This window comes from Carassius auratus, unplaced genomic scaffold, assembly GCF_003368295.1.
Source record: "Carassius auratus strain Wakin unplaced genomic scaffold, ASM336829v1 scaf_tig00027245, whole genome shotgun sequence".
Taxonomy (NCBI): Eukaryota; Metazoa; Chordata; class Actinopteri; order Cypriniformes; family Cyprinidae; genus Carassius; species Carassius auratus.
The window spans coordinates 233,043-245,373 of record NW_020525577.1 but is presented as its reverse complement, the minus strand read 5'-3'; the positions used below and the strand labels follow the sequence as shown (position 1 = coordinate 245,373).

At 38.8% G+C, this 12,331-nt stretch overlaps 1 long non-coding RNA gene across 1 annotated transcript; it reads left to right on the top strand.

Annotated features, from left to right (window-relative positions):
• Positions 1–2,211: 2,211 nt before the first annotated feature.
• On the top strand, positions 2,212–3,385 carry LOC113079166 (uncharacterized). Its single transcript, XR_003281665.1, has 2 exons — positions 2,212–2,327; positions 3,115–3,385. It is a non-coding gene; the product is annotated as an uncharacterized LOC113079166 (long non-coding RNA).
• Positions 3,386–12,331: the final 8,946 nt, after the last annotated feature.

The following is a 12,331-nucleotide window of genomic DNA, read 5'->3' as shown; positions in this document are numbered from 1 at the left end:
AAGTCCACCGACTTATGTCCTAACTCTTGTCTGGTTTGTTAAGTCAGTGGAAATGGCAGATTCACCATTATGATTGGTCAGACAGTGTGCCATTTCTGACACCGCCCAATGGAATTGTATATATACTCACACTTATTCTATAAAACAGCAGTGAATAGTGTATAAGTAGGTGAACTGAGATACACTTCGCTTCTCAAATCTCACTGCACATGCTCTGAGAGTGTGCGAGTGTCATAAAAATAAGACCCTTTATTTTACTTCAGCTGCCGTGTTGTCGTTGGGGGACAGACAGGGACTGGAAGTAATCCAGCCGTTCTCAGAGCCGGTTGCTATAGAGACAGACTGCTCACCTGCCACAGGGCAGAAGGCTGAGACTAAATGATGGTTAGTGAGAGAGACGGGGAGAAATGATGCTAATCAACCCCTAGAGGAAGAACAGAGACTATTTTAGTGTTATTTACTTTCATTTCAACTTATGTATTATTCTTTATTTTTTACTTTGTTACTTTATTGTTCAGACTCTCATTGCATTATCTTTACAGATGCTTTGACAATGCAGTTGTAGTCTTGGTATCTGTCATGCGAGGAAAGCACATTAACTGAGAGAGGGATGTTTGGTTTGCATTACTCGCTTTATGGGAGGGATTTTATGATTTAGTTGCATACACATACATTTACATTATGCATTTTGCAGAAGCTTGTCTCCAAAGCTATTTACAGTGCATTCAAAGTACATTCAATCATCAAGTGCATTTCCAAGGAATCAAACCCACAGTGTTGCAAGTACCATGCTGTTCCAGTTGCACTAAATAACGTAAAATTGCAAGAGGGTTTAAAAAAAAAGTCCCTTTTCCAGTTTTCATTTCCATTACACTGAAATATCATCCACAATACATCCCACAGTCATCGCAACCATCAAGACAATGATGTTCAGATTAGTATTTTCAGTGCCAGATTACCAAACTTTTACTTTAGTTAAAAGGCAGTGGATTTTTCTCCATTGAGTTTTACTCTGTGTCCTGGTTAATCAGTTGATCTTAGATTGTAAATTAAGATGCTTGTGTGTGTGTTTGTGCGTGTCTCTGTTTTTGTTAGTCTGAGCGAGACAAATGAGTGTGTCAGGATGCTGTACACTGTATAAATTGGTTTAAAGATGGTGCCTGGGGCGAGAGAGAGAGAGAGAGAGAGAGAGAGAGAGAGAGAGAGAGATGATATGAACGGAGTCTGATGCTGATGCTGTTTTGCTGTATTTCTCGTACACTGTTCATTTATCTGGCCCTCCACATTTATCCAAAGTAACACACTTACTGAGTTATCTCTATGAGGACATACCACTGACTTCTAATGTTTTATATTTAATATTTAAAATTAAATAATCATTTAGAGAATATTTAAATACATGTTTTTATTAATAGTCAAATTATATATGCTATATGTTATTTATAGTATATTTGTATTACATATTTATTAGTAAAAATGTGTATTACGTGCAATAAAACTACACTGAAAAAAAATCTGTTTAGGATTTTACAATTTTCACTCAAAAACTGCCACTTTATTTTATTAAATTGTAATAATTTTTTTTTATTTTTACAATGTATATTTATATTAAACATTTAGAATTATTATTATTATTATTATACATTTTAAACATTTCAAACTTCTACTTTTTAGAATAGAATTTTATGAACAAATAATTTTTCCAGAATTATATAACTATAATTCAGAATTTAATAATTTACACACACACACACAAAAAAAGTACTAAATTTCAAATAAAATCCTAGATACACTTTGTAATCTAAAAAAACTGGGCCTGGGACTGTCATGCTCTAAAAAGTATATATGATTCATTCTTTTGCGTCAAATCAGTGAATTGTTTGATTCATGAATCATTGAGTCAATGAGTTGAATTTGAGAACCGGATCAGGATTTTCCCAAACCCATTACACATCCTTTGATCATATTCCAAAGTAAGAAATCATCTGAATGCAGCAAAAGATAAATAATGAGAAACACAAATGATTAGATCACCAAATGTTCGAACATTTGTCACATGCTGCAATAATGAACTGTTCAAGAACTGACTCAACACAAACTGATTCTCGAATGAATCATTCAGGTTTAGCAGCAGCTAACAGATCAAGTGGATGCATAGATTGTTTTTTAATTATCAAATTTACAGATAATAACACAGAAATGTTGTTCTGTAGAGTTTGGCCACGTGGGAGACAGAGAATAAAATCTACTGCAAGCAGACGCTTGTGGATCAAGACGGACCCGTCACATTCTGGAGCAGAGAGCTACGTGGAGACGAACTGATCCTGGTAAGAGACACACAAACACAACATCATCACTAAGACTTCTGCAACCAGTCTGATTCTTTTGTTTCATTTAAATATCAACTTCGGTGTAAAGAAAACAGAGTAAATCCTGACTGAGCCACTTTGCTAACACACAGCTTTATCTGCTGTTTTGGAGATTGTAAAGGCAAAGGATATTTCTGGCGTTCACTTCTCCAGAGCTGGATGAACATGACAGTGTTCACATGAGAGATCATATTTTATGACTTCAGACAGGAAACAGACTATGGATTTATTTTCTTATAGCTTGAGAGATCTAAAATGTTTAAATATCTTTCCACCACATAATGCTTTCAAACACAATATGTAATGTCTGAAACATCTTATGAAAAAAAATTAATAAATACTCTCCTATGATGGATGTCCACTGTTGGATATTATCAGAAGACAAGTTCAATAAACTTGTGAGAGCCAAATCAGACCCAAATCAGATGCGATCACTTTAAATCTGCCGCTTGATATTTCTCACGGTTTGCTAAGTGAATTCAGAGCTCGATGTGTGGAGAACAACAATCCCAGAATGCAGCACTGATTGTCTTTGGCGTCTCCCTGCGAATCTAGGACACATTTCCATAAGATGAATGTGCTTTCTTTAGTTTAGTCCAAAATAAAGCAGAAAAGGGATTACGGAGAGTTCCGATTGTCTTTATTTCATAAACACAACATAATGGAGGTTGAGTGCAAGACACTCGGCTGATCGTCTCTGCTAGAGCTTCGGACAGATGTCTTTGTTCCTTTCTCTCATTTTCAGATCTTTGGGGCCGACGACGTGGTGTGCACAAGGATTTACGTGCGAGAATGAGGTGAAGTGGAGACCGTGACCATGAAAAACACAACCAAACAGCCCTGCGTCCCAAGATACCTTGTGTCTAGAAACACCAGAACCCTTCTTTACATGTGAACATGCATCCGTTCAGTGCATTGTGGGTGTTTTTATTCTGTTTGTACCTCTCTCTTTGTCCGTTTCTGACACAGATGTGTGTATTGCAAACAAAAGCAGTAATAAAAATGTAAACGAACATGGTTCTCTCTAAGTCATAATTGTTTTGAAGAGCTACTTTTTAAGTTCCAGTTAAGAACCTCTGATTCTCCTAAGAACCTCCAAAGATCAACTCAAGAATCCAATGTAGTAAAAATCAGAAGATGGTTCATTGCTGAACTAATGAGACTCAACTAATGAGTCTCTTCTGCAGGGAGACAGTTGTTCTGTCATTAGACACAGACTGTGGCCCACAGTCAGATTCGGGTGTGTGGCAGACGCAGACAAGCAGCAGACGCATCCACCCTTTAAGGGACGTGATGCTGAAGTGAGTGATCAGATTTAGCTGGATGTCATGCTCAGGGGGAGCTATTATGTGTATTTCGCTAAACAGAACGAAAATCCAAATGCACAGACAAAGAGGCGGGTTTTAAACCCTAAATCCAGACAAAGGGATGCAAACACATAATCTACACTGAAAGAACTAGAATACTACACACTATGATCAACAAAGCTGGCTACACTGCTAACAGGCAATGCAATCAAATATGAAGGCTTAAATTATTGTTAATGAAGTATTATTGTTAATGAAGTAGAGGACTTGTGAGGATCTTGTGATGAAGCTTTCTACACTTCAGACAGAAAATGAAAGTCAGACAGACAGAACTATGGATGGATAGATAGGACGAGTGTGTGGGAGAGATGGAGCTGTTTTGGCCTGTGTCTGCAGTGAGATTTAAGCTGATGGATGAGGAAATCTGTCACTGCGATGAGAAACACAGGATAGACTGTCCTCATCTTCCTCTCTGTCTCGCTCCTCACTGACTGTGACGACAATACAACAGAGCCAAGAGGATGTGCAGATTTTCAGACAGTGCTGCTGGAATTCTGTGTGTGTGTGTGTGTGTGTGTCTCTTACACGAGGAGAAAACCATAGACTACCACATACACAGTTTAGTGTTTATGTGGCCAGATTTTGACTTTTGACTGAAACAAAGCCTGGATTTCACTGCTGCTTATTCTGGCTCAGATTGGTCCAGTCACAAAGAAAGAGTTCATCTGACTTACATAGGAGACCAACCATGTTTTAATATATATAACATTTTAGATGCTGTTTAGGGGTGAAGTTATCTGCAATAATTTATGTAACAATAGTAAGCCAAAAAAATTAGAAATATATACAGTCTTGTTCAAAATAATAGCAGTACAATGTGACTAACCAGAATAATCAAGGTTTTTAGTATATTTTTTATTGCTACGTGGCAAACAAGTTACCAGTAGGTTCAGTAGATTGTCAGAAAACAAACAAGACCCAGCATTCATGATATGCACGCTCTTAAGGCTGTGCAATTGGGCAATTAGTTGAATTAGTTGAAAGGGGTGTGTTCAAAAAAATAGCAGTGTGGCATTCAATCACTGAGGTCATCAATTTTGTGAAGAAACGGGTGTGAATCAGGTGGCCCTTATTTAAGGATGAAGCCAACACTTGTTGAACATGCATTTGAAAGCTGAGGAAAATGGGTCGTTCAAGACATTGTTCAGAAGAACAGCGTACTTTGATTAAAAAGTTGATTAGAGAGGGGAAAACCTATAAAGAGGTGCAAAAAATGATAGGCTGTTCAGCTAAAATGATCTCCAATGCCTTAAAATGGAGAGCAAAACCAGAGAGACGTGGAAGAAAACGGAAGACAACCATCAAAATGGATAGAAGAATAACCAGAATGGCAAAGGCTCAGCCAATGATCACCTCCAGGATGATCAAAGACAGTCTGGAGTTACCTGTAAGTACTGTGACAGTTAGAAGACGTCTGTGTGAAGCTAATCTATTTTCAAGAATCCCCCGCAAAGTCCCTCTGTTAAAAAAAAGGCATGTGCAGAAGAGGTTACAATTTGCCAAAGAACACATCAACTGGCCTAAAGAGAAATGGAGGAACATTTTGTGGACTGATGAGAGTAAAATTGTTCTTTTTGGGTCCAAGGGCCACAGGCAGTTTGTGAGACGACCCCCAAACTCTGAATTCAAGCCACAGTACACAGTGAAGACAGTGAAGCATGGAGGTGCAAGCATCATGATATGGGCATGTTTCTCCTACTATGGTGTTGGGCCTATTTATCGCATACCAGGGATCATGGATCCGTTTGCATATGTTAAAATACTTGAAGAGGTCATGTTGCCCTATGCTGAAGAGGACATGCCCTTGAAATGGTTGTTTCAACAAGACAATGACCCAAAACACACTAGTAAACGGGCAAAGTCTTGGTTCCAAACCAACAAAATTAATGTTATGGAGTGGCCAGCCCAATCTCCAGACCTTAATCCAATTGAGAACTTGTGGGGTGATATCAAAAATGCTGTTTCTGAAGCAAAACCAAGAAATGTGAATGAATTGTGGAATGTTGTTAAAGAATCATGGAGTGGAATAACAGCTGAGAGGTGCCACAAGTTGGTTGACTCCATGCCACACAGATGTCAAGCAGTTTTAAAAAAACTGTGGTCATACAACTAAATATTAGTTTAGTGATTCACAGGATTGCTAAATCCCAGAAAAAAAAATGTTTGTACAAAATATTTTTGAGTTTGTACAGTCAAAGGTAGACACTGCTATTTTTTTGAACACACCCCTTTCAACTAATTGCCCAATTGCACAGCCTTAAGAGCGTGCATATCATGAATGCTGGGTCTTGTTTGTTTTCTGACAATCTACTGAACCTACTGGTAACTTGTTTGCCACGTAGCAATAAAAAATATACTAAAAACCTTGATTATTCTGGTTATTCACATTGTACTGCTATTATTTTGAACAAGACTGTATCAGCCTCCCTGGGAAAGTCTAGAAGAATTCGGCCGATAGTGGAACCTCGGATTCAGGAACAGTGTGGTTTTCGTCCCGGTCGTGGAACACTGGACCAGCTCTATACCCTTTCCAGGGTGCTGGAGGGTTCATGGGAGTTTGCCCAACCAGTCCACATGTGTTTTGTGGATTTGGAGAAAGCATGTGTTCGACCGTGTTCCTCGCGACATCCTGTGGAGGGTGCTCCGGGGATGAGAATCAGCACCTCCAAGTCCGAGGCCATGGTTCTCAGTCGGAAAAGGGTGGATTGCCCACTTCAGGTTGGTGGAGAGTTCCTGCCTCAAGTGGAGGAGTTCAGGTATCTTGGGGTCTTGTTCACGAGTGAGGGAAGGATGGAACGTGAGATTGACAGACGGATCGGTGCAGCTTCTGCAGTAATGCGGTCGCTGTACCGGTCTGTCGTGGTGAAGAAGGAGCTGATAACTGACGTTTATTAAGAAAGACGTTATTTAAAAAAAAAAAATTATAATAAAGCTTTTGACAACATTTCTGAACAAGCTTATGATAAGGCATTATACACAACAATGTTCTACAACAACATTACGTTCTCAAGGTTTTCTTTTAGTTGAAAAAGGGTGTGTAAAAAAAAAATACAATTATATAAAGTTGGCTTCTCAGGCTGATAACAGTGAGAACGTGCACAGACAAAGATAACGCAAAGGGTTACCACAAACGATGAGGCAGCTGTGGCCTAATGGTTAGAGAGTCGGACCTGTAACCTGAAGATCACAGGTTCGGGTCTTGGGGCTGGCAGTTGTCATCGGTGGGAGGGAGTTAATGCACAGCGCTCTCTTCCACTGTCAGTGCCCTTGAGCAAGGCACTGCTCCCCGGGTGCTGGATATATAGCTGCCCACTGCTCTGGGTGTGTGTGTTCACTGCTGTGTGTGCACTTGGATGGGTTAAATGCAGAGCACCAATTCCGAGTGTGGGTTACCATATTTGGCAAATGTCATGACTTTCTCTTACTTTCAAAGTTTCTTACAGCATTGTGCGTTTTCTGCACTCTTCTCCAGGAAACTTAAAGGAAGTACATTTCTCAAGATCATTCAGCTGTCTTCTCGGCTAACTCAGGTACAGCTGTGCTCTCCCACAGCCACGAATAGTGATGGACAGTTTTAATCTCAGGCCACTGCTGTTTGGATTTCATGTGATTTCTCATAGCTTTGCATGTTTCTTAAAGCGTTTTGGAGACATTGGCACAGTTCTTCTGGATTTAGTCTGTCTCAGTTTATTCTGTTTCTTCATGTCACTCCAGACAGACTGATGATGATGATCTGATCAGATCTCTGTGTGGAGCACGGACTGCTGTCAGACTCCTGGTGCAAACAAATCTTACTGGATTATTACATTTAATGGCAGAAATAATGTTTGGAAATGTAAACTGATATTTACTACTGACACACTACAGCAAAATATAGAAATAACTGACTTAAAACCATTTTTTATTGGTGACAATACTAGTGGCCTAAGACTTTTGCACAGTACTGTATATTATATACAGCGTTGTGCTAGTTACTAAGAAATAGTAACTAGTTACAGTTACTAGTTACTTAATTCAAAAAGTAACTCAATTGCTTTGTTGATTACTTACACCAAAAAGTAATGCATTACTGTTAAAATTAACTTTTTAGTTACTTTTTTAAAGGACTTTCTTTAATGTTCCCATTAATGCGCTTTTATGCGTTATGTTCTATACAAACACAAAGTAAAACAGAAAGTAATTTTTAAACACTATTTTGATTAAGTCAGACCAGCACAAACTGAATATTGTATATCACAAGTATTTCTGAAATAAATAACAAAACACATGAATAATATATTCATAATCAAAAACTAAAGTGGCTTCTGCATCATAAACGCTGTTGTGTTGAGCCCTTAAAACTGTTCCTTTCACAGATTAAGTATGAAAACTATCAACAAAGGACAACATAACACAAAACATTTTGAAATAAATAAATGAAAGCAATCTGAATTATTCAGAATCAATTTCGAGTAACATACATACATACATACATATATATATAAATGCTGTTTAAAAATGAAGTCTATGTTATCATGCTGAGGAACTGACTGAAAGCCGGCGACTCCACAGTAGAGACAGGCTGCATGTTTTCAACAATGTTTCACCTGTATGAGAAAAACATACAGAGAATCACTTGAGACACTTTGCTGTAGACCCATTCCACATAATAATATTCATTAAAACTGTATGTTAACACGTAGGAGCTTGCTGCATGAATCCGTGAGTAGGTTACAGTTTACAAATCCATGGGAACGGATTGCGAAAGTGTGCGCGCAGATTATGAATTCGCGGGTACAGATTCAAAACCGAGGGTACGGTTTACAAAATCTGAGCGCAGGGATTGGAAATTCGTAGGCTAGGATAGGACATTCGAACCAGAAAGACACAGCTTACATTTGACTAAAAGGTTTTTGTCTTTATGCTCAACTAAAGTGAAATAATGAACATATTTCCACTTTGAGAAACTCGTGTTGCTCTCCTCTTGACTCACCATGACTGCCGCACATACTTGAATAAACGGAAACACGCCCACAGTGCGTCTTCATGTTTACAGTGGTTGGCATCCACCAATCCTACAATGCGTCGCTGCTGCAAACAGGTTAGGCTGCACTTCAGTCAAAATTAATTAATAAAAAAAAAAGTAACGGACAATGCACCATATGAGTTAGTTTATTTAAAAAGTATGCGTTACAGTATTAGTTACTGTCAAAGGTAACTGCGTTACAGTAATGATCCACGAACCCGCTACGAACTCCCGAACTGACTCAAATGATTCGCGATCCCCAAACTGACTCAAATGATTCGCGATCCCGCTCCGAGCTCCCGAACTGATCAAATTGATTCACGCTTCGAACTCCCGAACTGACTCAAATGACTCGCGATCCCCAAACTGACTCAAATGATTCGCCAACTCTCGAACTGATTCAAATGATGCGATCCCGCTCCATACTCCCGAACTGACTCAAATCATTCGCGAACCCGCTACGAAACTCCCGAACTGATTCAAATGATTCGCGATCCCGCTCCGAACTCCCGAACTGACTCAAATGATTCGCGATCCCGCTCCAAGCTCCCGTAGGCTACTCCCGTAGTGCTTGAGCACCTGCCCCTTTGCCCTTTGGTGCCCAAAGTGCCCTTTTGTCAAAGCAAAATTTCCTCTATTTTTTTTTTTTTTTTTTTTGTCATAACGTTTCCTTTTGTGAATGCCTGCTCATACCCAATCTAAATATTAGTAAAATTTTGAATAATAATTTAGCCGTCAATAAGATGACCAACATGATGACCTTTGACCTGACGACGACGACCTCCTCTGACCGGGACTATTCGTCACGCCGCACGCGCATTTTTTAATTGTCAGAGACCGCGGAAGCTGGTAAGTGGTGTTTCATTCTCAGCGAAGTGATTTTGATATTTATTTACTTATTATTTTACAAGAACGACGTAATGTGAGAACATGCAGATATGTTGTTTATATTTTGCGGTGTGTAGCCTGTAGTGTAGAGTAACGTTAGCATGCTGTTTGAGGGAGAAACGTTTCACAGGCATCGAGGGCAGAGGCGTCATGCCCATTCAAAGATTTCTGAGCCAAGTTTATTTTAAATGCAGCTTCCAAACGACAAAAAAAAAAAAAACAGCAGAATAATATTTTTTATATATTTGATATAATCACACTGTTGTGATTAGATCGTTCAGTGCACAGCATCAGCTGCTAAATTCAAATCTGTGTTCGCTGGCTGGCGCTGAGCCAGAGACGTTCGTACAACGCTTCATGATAACCAATCAACGGTTCTGTTGCGCGGATGCAATGGCCAATCGGAGACGTGCAGAAGAGTCATCATGAAACGCGGTGTTTTTGTTCACTTGCTCGCTGACTGAATTATTTAGCGAATTCTTTCTTCAGAGAGAGAGAGAGTAAAAACAAAAACAATCCTGATGTGCATAATGTAATATAAAGTGCTTCAGTTATTTTAATGGGAGTTTTTGAGAGTGCCTGAACTCTGGCTAGACTGAATGAAAATGTTATTTGATAATGTAAATGTTCTTAACTCTCTGTAAAATGAAAGTGTTAAAATAAGTAACTTACAATATTGTTATTAAAATTTACATTAAATGCAAATTCAGTCGTATTAAAAATATTTTATGGCATGATATGGCACTTAAGTAAAAAGTCGGGGTTTTATGTGTAGTTAATAGATTACACTACCTTTCTATTTATTGATCAAATAACAATCTATAAAGGTGCAAAACGCGTTTACTTACACGTTTGAGAATCAATTTATTTCCTGATATATTAAGCATGTTTGGAATTGTTTTGAATAAAAAGGAAAAATAAATAAAACATAAGCCTATATAAGTTGTTTATTGTTTTGTATCAATATTTAAGGTGGACTTATTGATTAGGTGCAAGAATAGTAGTGATGGTTAAAATAATAGATTAATGCTGAAATAGTAAATTGAGCCTTGTTCCTAGATGGACAGAGACTGGAAAGTAATAGATCAAATGAGGAGATGGAGATAGAGGAAGAAAAAGAGGCAAATGTAGACGCACAAGTGACAGAAAGAGCAGGTAAGCAGAGGCTGGTGAGAAAGAGGAAAATGTAGAGGCACAAGCATTTTCTATAGTTTTTACTTTAACAGCTCTTCTTAATTATTCTGTTGAACAGAAAAGAAAAAGCCATCAGGTTGGGACAATTTAAGACATTTCAGTTTCTAATCCCAGAGTTATTATTAGGTGGAAATAATTTTTCTTTTTTTACTTTTAAACTTAAAATTGTCTCTTCTAATCTTTTTCAAAACTGCATCACAGCATTTGCTGCCGTATCAATACATAATCATCCATATCAATACGCAAATCGGCAAGGAATGCATCACAATATATTGCTGTATTGCTATTTTGAACCGCGCTATTTAAATTCTTGTTCCATGTGCCCCTTTTATACTTTGAGCACCTGCCCCTCCAAAGGTCTCTGCACGGCCCTGAAGCAATCTGATCTGAATTATTCAGAATCAATTTAGAGAAACATATAACATACACATGTGTGTGTGTGTGTGTGTGTGTGTGTGTATATATATATATATATATATATATAACAAAAATATAATCTTTTGTGTTCAACATAGCAAATACATTTGTACAGGTTTGAGCCAACACGAGAGTGAGTAAACTACAGTTTTTTCATTTTTGGAAGAACTGTAGACTTACCTTTAATAAAAAACGAACATGTTTAATTTACGATTATTGTATCCATCTGCAGAAACGTTAACAGCTACATAACCCTGTTCTGGTAACACTCCTAAGACACCGCCATAAACACACTCAGAAAGCCCGGGCCACGTGCAAGTGTGCGCCGTTATGTTAATTTGATGAGGGCTTTGGTTCCGACGCTGCTCTCCGCGCTGAAAGAGCTCATAGTTGGCAGCGGTCAGCAGACGAGGGCTTTGAGAAACACTCTTCACTATATGAGCTCTGATAAGGGTTCCCTGGAGCCCTCCAGATCTTCTGAGGGGCCCGCAGGAGCCAAAACGAGGCCAGCGCCGCTGTGAACTCAAACAATTAGAGCTCATCTGTTGTTTTAAGTGAATCTAAGGGAGTTAATGACAAGATTTTACGCATTCATTCTGCGTTTGAGGCTCCAGCTATGCAGAATGGATTTATCCCATAGACAGTAAAAGAAATGGACACAGCGACCCCATTGGAACTCAATTGAGACAAGTGAAGCCCATTTTTAGCGTTTTTTAGCACTTCCGTTTCTGACGCGCAGACTCAAACGAAGCTTGACGACGTCAGCAACCTGTCTGACAGATGTAAATCTTCTAAGTGGCTGTGCGTGCAAACTGCCATCGTTAATCTTGCAGAGACAGCGAGCTTGAGCGGGGAGTTCTTTGGCGTGAGTGAGCAGGAGTAAGTATTCTGATTAATTATTTTGTATAGTATTTTAAAATGTAACGCCAGTACGCCATATTAAGTTAATTGCCTACGAGCTTCTCCTCCTGTCTGTACGGTAATGCGACGGAGAGACGAGTGGTTATGACCCAATCGTTAGCCTATTTTGTACAAAAACAGTTTATACGGGGCCATAATGTAACATAGAAGGTAATGGAGCCCTTTATACA